Source organism: Lathamus discolor, chromosome W (assembly GCF_037157495.1).
Source record: "Lathamus discolor isolate bLatDis1 chromosome W, bLatDis1.hap1, whole genome shotgun sequence".
NCBI classification, from domain to species: Eukaryota; Metazoa; Chordata; class Aves; order Psittaciformes; family Psittacidae; genus Lathamus; species Lathamus discolor.
Genome location: NC_088908.1, coordinates 3,705,133 through 3,713,927, shown reverse-complemented (window position 1 = coordinate 3,713,927; position 8,795 = coordinate 3,705,133). Strand labels below are relative to the sequence as shown.

Here is an 8,795-nt window from a genome sequence, read left to right as displayed (position 1 = left end):
GTGAGTGATCCAGGGCTCTTGCCATTGGTTAGTTTGTAGTGAGGATTAGCGGCCTAGTTCAGGTTACTTCAGGGCAAAGTCGTGGCCACATATGCGGAAGTTCTGCAGGAGGAAAACAACTCCCGGATGCTGAAGAAGGAACCAATCAGCTGTCTTTGCATCATGTGTAGAAACCAATCATTGTAAACCTTAAGCGTGTGACCAAGCTTGGAAGCTATAAAAGGCAGTGCTCTGAAGTGAATAAAGGTCAGTTTCTGATTACATTAATCAGCGTGCTGTCTGTTGATTTTCCTCAAATGGCGCCCGAACAGGAACCCTCTTGCTGTTGCTTGACTGAGCGAAGAAGACAGCTGGAATAGGAGGGGAGCAGAAAAGCCGACCGAAGGGGTTGCTGTCCTGGCAACTGAAAAAAGCAGAGTGCACTCTGAGGTATCCACGCGGAAAGGGAAGCGTGACGAGAGAGGGAATCTCATCTAAGAGAGGTGAGCGGTCAGGGAGAAGATGGGAGTCTCACTGTCAAAAGAAGAGGCGGCAGTAGTAAAGCTCCTCCAACATATCCTTTCTAAGAGAGGACTAACATATGATGATGGTACCTTAAAAGCCCTTTTAAAATGAGCAAAGGACCGGGAGCTAATTTCGGGAATGGGTGCAGCTTTTGAGCTACACACCTGGGATCAGATTGGATCTGCTTTATGGGAAGAAATTAGCAAGGGATCCAAGGAGGTTCATAAATTAGCTACCTTGTGGAGACTGATTAAAGAAACTTTAGAAGGAATGAAAAGTGAAAGGGCAGCCGCTGCGTCTGCGTTCGCTGCGCTTTCGCCGAGTTCCTCTGGGACAGAATGTGCTTCAAATGAACTATTTTCCCCGATATCAGTGCCTGGACCGGCGCCGATACAAGCCCCAGTCCCGGGGCCGGTACAAACCTTAATCGTAAACCCCCTTCTGCCATCACAATCAGCAGCTCCTGAAGTAAAAGTGAAAGGCAAGTCTGATTCGGGGAACAACCACGAGGTGGCAGTAAAAATTCCCCAACCTAATACCGAAGATACCGAGGAATCAGGGGAGGAGGAGGAAACGAAGTTCCCTCCGCCCCCCCCCTCCCCCCCCCCCCCCCCCCCACCTTATACCCGCCTCTTCCTCCGTCCGCCCCAGGATCCACCTTAGAGATTCCACAAGAAGCTGACATAGCAACTGCCACGAGATCCTTTAAGGGACAGGGCGGCAAACAGCTCCAGGAATTAATCAAGCGCCTGGAACATCTTGAGTCCGAGAAAAAAGCCCAATTGTCGCAGATCAACTCTAATCCGTTTTCTCTTTCAGGACCCTATCCCCCACCAGCGTATCCATCTACTATGCCTGTTAATCAGCTGCCCCCACCATCATCTACACCTCCTATTAACCCTCCGATGTCATTTTTGGGGGGAGGAGGAGGGGGAAATGATAATCCGGTGGTCCGCTGGAAAGGGATTATTCGAGATGCGGTAGCAGATGGTGATTTTTTGTCAGCTTTTCCAGTTTCAATACAGCCAGGGGGAGGGGGGCAATGGGCTGCGTTAGATTGGAAACTTTTACAAGAAGCAAAAACTGCAGTAGCACAATACAGTTTACATGCACAATTTACGACATCTATTTTACAGCATATCTTTACGGCTAACCTTTTAACTCCTTATGATACCTGCATGATAGTTCAGGCATTAGTGCCTCCATCAGCGCAATTGCAATTTTATCACAAATGGCAGATTTTATGTGATGGAGCGGTTGCTGCGCCCAGGCAGCAAACAGACCCCTTATATGGGGTTCAAGCTCAAGTGTTAATGGGTACAGGACACTTCGTGCGAAGTGATCTTCAGGCAAAATTTCAGGTAGAAGTTTTACAGTTATCTCATCTCAACAATTAGCCTTTCAGGCATTTCAAAGCATACATTTGCCCAGACAAGCCGTGCCAACTTTTAACACAGTAAAACAAAGCAATACAGAACTTTTTAGCAAATTTATCGATCGACTACATGAAGCAATTGCGGGGCATCCTGACCTTAACCCAGAAATGAAAACAAAACTATTTGATATGTTAGCATTCGAAAATGCTAACGAATAAACAAAAAAGGCAATAGGAATGTTGCCTAGAGGAGCTGCTGCTGCACAAATGCTAGAAGCAGTAGAAAGAATGCTAGAAATAGAAAAAGCTGCATATGTAGCTGCTGCAGTGGGGGCTGCTGTTCACCCCATTGTTCAGGATAAACCAGAAAAATCAGAAAAAAGGACAAAAAATGTTTCAATTGTGGAAAGAGGGGTCATTTTAAGACTCACTGTAAAATTCCCATAAAACAGCAAAAAGAATTATTGGTGAAATGGTGCGATAATTGCAAAAAAGATAATCACAACACAACAGAATGTAGAAATAAGGGAAACGGGAAATCTAGCACGTCGCCCCTACGCGCTACGACACAAGTACAGGGTGCCTGGACGGCTGCTGCACCACCACCTCAGGGAATGCCGAATTGGATGTGGCAGCAGCAATAGATATCACACTTACCTCTCAAGAACTTAAAGTGATAGATTCTGATAAAAAAGGTCCTATAGGCTATGGCCTCAGTGCATTAGTGTTAGGAAGATCTTCTACTACAAGACAAGGAATTTTTGTATTACCAGCAGTAATTGATGCTGATTATACAGACGTTATTAAGATCATGCTCTATATAATAACACCTCCAGCATTAATTCCAGCTGGGAGAAAAATTGCCCAATTAATTCCGTTTAAGTCACAGGTTCCTCGTTTGCTCGATGTTGTTCGAGGAGAAAAAGAATTTGGCTCCACTGGGAATCCTCAAGTATTGTTTGCTCTAGACATCCAAAACAGGAAGCCAGAAGAGGAAATAAGACTTGAGCACCCAAATGGAGAGCAATTGATATTATTTATGATTATAGACACAGGAGCAGATGTCACTATTATTCCAGCTATGAAATGGCCTGCTAACTGGCCTGTGGTCAATCCACCATCAGGGATTTTTGGTATCAGCGGAGTTCAGGATACTCAAATGAGTAAAGAAGTAATCACCTTTAACTTCAGGGATGGATCGGCAGTCCCAACCCGCCCATACGTGTTACACGTACCCATTGCCCTTATTGGCAGAGATTTACTTAGTCAAATGAGTGCCAAATTTATTACACAACCTTTTTAGGAGCGGCCATTGATTCAGGGTAGTCGGTGTTAAAAATTTCGTGGAAAATTGATAAACCAATTTGGATAAATCAGTGGCCGCTAAAACAAGATTGGCTGCAGCAAATTCAAGAATTAGGAACAATTGGATGCAGGCCATATTGTACCCTCTACCAGTCCATGGAATACGCCCATTTTCACCCTTCCTAAGAAAAGTGGAAAAGGGCGACTATTGCATGTTTTGCGAGCTATCAATGAAGCTATGAATGATATGGGAACCCTTCAGCCTGGGTTACCCTCCCCTGTAATGTTGCCAGAGCAATGGGACCTATTAATAATTGATTTGAAGGATTGCTTTTTCACGATTCCCTTGCATCCAACAGATACAGAATGTTTTGCCTTCACAGTTCCCTCTGTAAACAAAGCAGAGCCGGCAAAAAGATACCATTGGGTGGTCTTACCACAACGTATGAACAATTCGCCGATGATGTGTCAGATATTCGTCGCCTGGGCACTAGAACCAGTGAGAAAACTTTATAAGAACTTGTTAATTTATCACTATATGTATGATATACTAATAGCTGGACATCAGATGGATAAGAAAAACTTCTGAGAGAACTAAGCAACATATTGGAATCTAGAGGACTACAAATTGCCCCAGAAAAAATTCAGACTTCCCATGGCGCTACCTGGGTTGGATTATTACAGGTAGCACCATGAAACCACAAAAATTGACTTTAACAACGAAAATTCACAACCTTAATGATGTACAGAAATTAGTTGGAGATTTCAGTGGGTGAGAACCATCTGTGGAATCACTAATGATGATTTAACCCCTTTGATCCAGCTCTTAGGAACATCCACCCAAGCAGATAACACACGTCACTTAGGAAAAGAACAAGAAATCAGCCTCTGTAAAATAATGCAAAAAATCACAGATAGTCATGCTAGTCGAATAATTTCAGATCACCCACTTATGCTTATGATTACCAATTCAGGACAACAACAAAGGCATCCTTTTGCATTAATCATACAATGGATAACAGATCATCAATACATTAAAAATTTTGGAATTGATATTTTTGTCCATTAGACCCAAGAAAACTATTACAACCAGAGTAGAATTATTCTCTCAATTAATTATTAAAGGCCGTAACAGAATTGTAGAGCTTTCTGGAAATGAACCAAGCACAATTTTTATACCAATTGTATAAGAATACTTGGAATGGTTGATGCAGGTGTCATTAGAACTGCAAACAGCTCTAGCAGGATTTCCTGGAATAATTTCCAACAAATATCCAGCACACAAGTTACTCACTATCTTTCACAATCAACAGATTGAATCTAAACCTTATAACTCTGAAAATCCTGTTAAAGGACCTACAGTCTTTACAGATGCAGGGAAAACATCAAAAAAGGCTGCCATAACATGGCAACAGTCTAATATTTGGCATGAGAAAATTCTAGAAGGATCGAGGGATGATTCTTTACAAACCCTTGAGCTGACTGCGGTTCTATGGGCCCTGTAAAACTGGTGTCAAACTCCACTTAATATAGTTTCAGACTCTCTATATGCTGTAGGAGTTGTTAAACGTATTGAATGATCAATGATAAAGGAAGTGTCTAACACTAAATTGTATACTTTATTAATCCACCTTTTACAAAGCCTAAATACATGGCAACAACCATATTTTATTACTCATATCCGCAGTCATCAAGGCATAGTGGGCTTGTCTATCGGTAACAACCGTGCAGATCAACTTGTAACTCCTGCTTGGACAGGACCTCCAGTAAATAATTTTGAACAAGCTCATCTTTCGCACGACTTTTTTCACCAGACTGCTAAAGTCTTGGCATGCCAATTTTCCCTCACTCAAACTGATGCCCAGGGAATTGTAAACTCTTGTCCTGCATGTCAACACACAGGCTTCGGCCTTGGTGTTGGAGTAAATCCTCGAGGCATTTTACCGCTACAAATTTGGCAAATGGATGTCAATCATGTTCCAGAATTTGGACGCCAAAAATACGTTCATGTCTTGGTCGACACCTTTGCCATGGCAATTTGGGCCACCGCTCAAACTGGAGAAACTTCTCACCATGTTGTGAAACACCTTCATGCCTCTTTTGCCGTCTTAGGTGTACCCCTATCTCTTAAAACAGACAATGCTCCAGACTATACTTCTAGGTTTCAGCGCTTTTGCTCACTTTGGGGTGTGAAACATCTCACCGGAATCCCTAATTCACCCACTGGACAAGCAATGTTGAGTGGGCTCACCAGTCCCTTAAAAACCTGTTACTTAAACAAAAAACGGGGGAGAGCGGTGTAGCGCTTAGCGAACGCTTGGCAAAAGCATTATATGTGTTAAATTACTTACGCCTGGCAGGAGAAAGGGAAGAACCTCCCATGGTAATTCATGGTAGTGCCTTAAAATCAGGGTTATCAAAAAAGGAAAAGATTTTTGTTCAATACAAAGATCTCAAACCAGGAGAATGGAAGGGGCCAGTTGAGGTCTGTATGACTGGTCGAGGCTATATGTGTTTGATTACAGAAGAAGGCCCTCGTTGCATTCCAGCGCGATGGGTAAAATCTTGGAAATCACCGATCGAGGAAACCTCAGAATAGCCTCATTTATAAGTTGGTGGATGATGGCTATGACTATAGGTCAAGCATTAACGGGTTAAAACTTAAACAGGGGAAGTTTAAAGGGTTCCTGTTCGGGAAGGATGTTCAACGTAGGATGTCGATTAGATTGTAAGAAACAGGATCATAAATTAAACACTAAAAGGCAAGAATAAAGTTACCTATAGGAAACCAACTCAAATTAGTATAACTACCCCAACTAATAAACAGGTAGCGATTTGTAACCAAATAAATAACTACTATCCAAACTCCAAAAATTAGTACCCAAGTCCCAATTAAGTTTGAACCCAAAATCTATTAAATAGGCCCATATGTAGTAAGGAATACAGGCCAACAACAAATACTGTTCAACCCAGAATGGTCCCTTAAGAGTGTTGAGTTAACAATGCAAATCAATATCTCCAAAATCCAACCAGGTTGTTTGCCTTTCATAAAGATGTCCTCTGAAGGCTGGACAACATGGCTACAAAAGCAAGCACCTTTCAAGGATAGAGTACGAAGAGATCTAACTGGAATATTGGGAACAGGTTAAGGGGTCCTAAATGGGATTGATTCAGAAATACTAATGAATAAATTGCCCACTGCAACCAGCGAATTAACAAAATTAAAGCAGCCCCTGCAGTCTTCCTTATTGGCATTAGGAACTAGCCAATGGCAGATCTCAGAAGTACTACCGAAATGGAAAAGAACTGAGGAACAGGATCATAACTTAATTCTAGATGCACTTGGGATAGCTCAGGATAATATATCCTTAGCTCTTAGTTATATACAAGCACAACTGTGGATGCAGTCTATAGCTGCCTTAATTATCAGGGAAGGGAGTGAAGGAATTTTTCCTGTTGAATTTTGAAAAGTTGTCTGGGATAATGCTAATGATTTGGAAAGAAAGCTTCAATCTTGGTGGTCCCTGGTAAATTTCACCTATAACTCCACTACAAACATAGCTACAGCTTTTGTGCTCACTATACGAAATGCCACTATTTATGTTATTTACCCCATTATTGCATTAGGATTAAACCATGAAGGATCAGTTCTTTACCCCTTCAAGCATAGAATGTGGGCTCGAATGGTAGATAAGAAATGGCAGACTGTAAATTTAGAGTCTTGCATTACGCAAGAACAAGGGTTTATTTGCGAAAGTAACACAATTGATGCTGAGGACATATGCCTTGACGTGGAGCAAGGCATCTGTCATTTTGAAGCTCATCCAGATACTACTCAAAAAACTGTACTTATATATATTAGCCAAGGCTGCGTATGCCTAAGAACTGCTTGTATTTTTATAAGGATAGATAATGATAACATAACTGCTAAAAATCATTCCAATATTTGCATATGTAACTTTGTTAAAATCACTGAATGTGACTTCACGTATTTAGCACCAGTTGTATCCCACCAGTTACTAAAATCTAATTATACTGTGTATCGCAAATTATCACCTACACCCATTGGGATGGACCTCACATTAATAAGACAACTGATAAAACACCAAGACTTAATTGGTATTTTAAAGGAGGTCCAAGAAAGTGGAAAGAAAACCTTAATTACTGTTCATCATGATACAGAGAAAACAAATAGGGTTTTTCTAAGGATAAGGCAAGACACAAATCATCACTGGTGTGATGTACTTTTTGGATGGTCACCCACCACAACTGGTGTTCTAAATACGTTACTTCACCCTATCATTGTTCTTCTAATATTAGTTGGTGTAAGCTTCATATTCTCTATTGTGTTATTTGTTTGGAATTGGAGAATGTTGCAACGAGTAACAGCTCTGACTTCGTTGTCAAAGGCACACAGTAAAGCGCTAAGAGATACCTTCCGTACAAGCTCACTAGGAGAAAAATCTATGTATTAGTAAAAGAATTTACTAACTTTATAGAAAAGGGGGGACTAATGCAAAGGGTTAACAAATGTACAGGGGGGATAGGGTTAAGTCACTTACTTAACAATGTTACTGCTTGCTCATGCTTATCGCACTTGCAATGTACAAGGGGGTAGATCAGGCCACTTGCTTAACAATATCATTACTCATTCATGATTATGCTAGGACAAGATATAAGGACATAGCTATTGTTAAGAAGTAGGGACCGTGACTTGATTCCAGTCCTTTGGATGCCTAGGCCGGCTGAAATTGGCTCTGCACTTTGGACAATGACCAAGCCTCCAGGGAGCATGCATAACGACTAGAGGTGAAAAGTTCAGGCTCGAGGAAGACTCACTTACTTCATCTTGAGACCCTCATCCACGACCACTAGGAGGCACTGCGCAGGCACAAAGGACTTCTTAGCTCATTATAATGCGAAGCAGGGATAGGGCATGAATATGTATAGGCGTGTTGTGCAACCTCATGCATATGTATACCTTTAGATGATAAATGTAAAGGGGAAACGACGCTGAGGTGCGCATGTTTTTGGAGGAGTTATCCCCCATGCGCCTCAGTGCTGAATAAAAAGCATACCTACTTTACAACTTTAACGAGTTGTGGAGTCTATCTGTGCATCAAAAGAATTCTCCCCCATGAAGGATGTCAGTCCCAAGACAGTTTAAATAGAGTATGACTAGTGTAATAGATCTTTAGTTCCATGAGAATCCTAGCAATGCCCAGTTATGTAGAACCTTGATTTGCCACTAGAACTCAGCCCTGTTTATATGCTTATTTGTTTAGAATCATAACTTTCCAGTCCTGCTCAAGTCTTCACCAAGCAAAACTTTTGTGTCTTAACTGTTGAAGTCAGTGATACTACTTCTGATAGCAGGAGTTCCCCACTTAGTCCATTCAGTGTTTTCCAGACCATATCAACACTCTTCTCACCTTAATCTATCCATTAAACAATAACATGTCATTCTTCAATGTTTCTCACACTTGCCATGGGGCAGACAATAATTATAACTTGATACAATAAATATGCCTGGTAACAATCAATGTTTATAGGAATTGGGGATGTTGATTGACCAGAATCTCAGCATGAGCCAGCAGTGTGCGCTTACAAC

The 8,795-nt window shown here is 41.5% G+C and overlaps 1 long non-coding RNA gene across 1 annotated transcript; it reads left to right on the top strand.

The window, feature by feature from the left end:
* The first annotated feature begins 263 nt into the window (after positions 1-263).
* Positions 264-8,279, top strand: LOC136004397 (uncharacterized). Its single transcript, XR_010608440.1, has 2 exons — positions 264-482; positions 3,568-8,279. It is a non-coding gene; the product is annotated as an uncharacterized LOC136004397 (long non-coding RNA).
* The last annotated feature ends 516 nt before the right edge of the window (positions 8,280-8,795 follow it).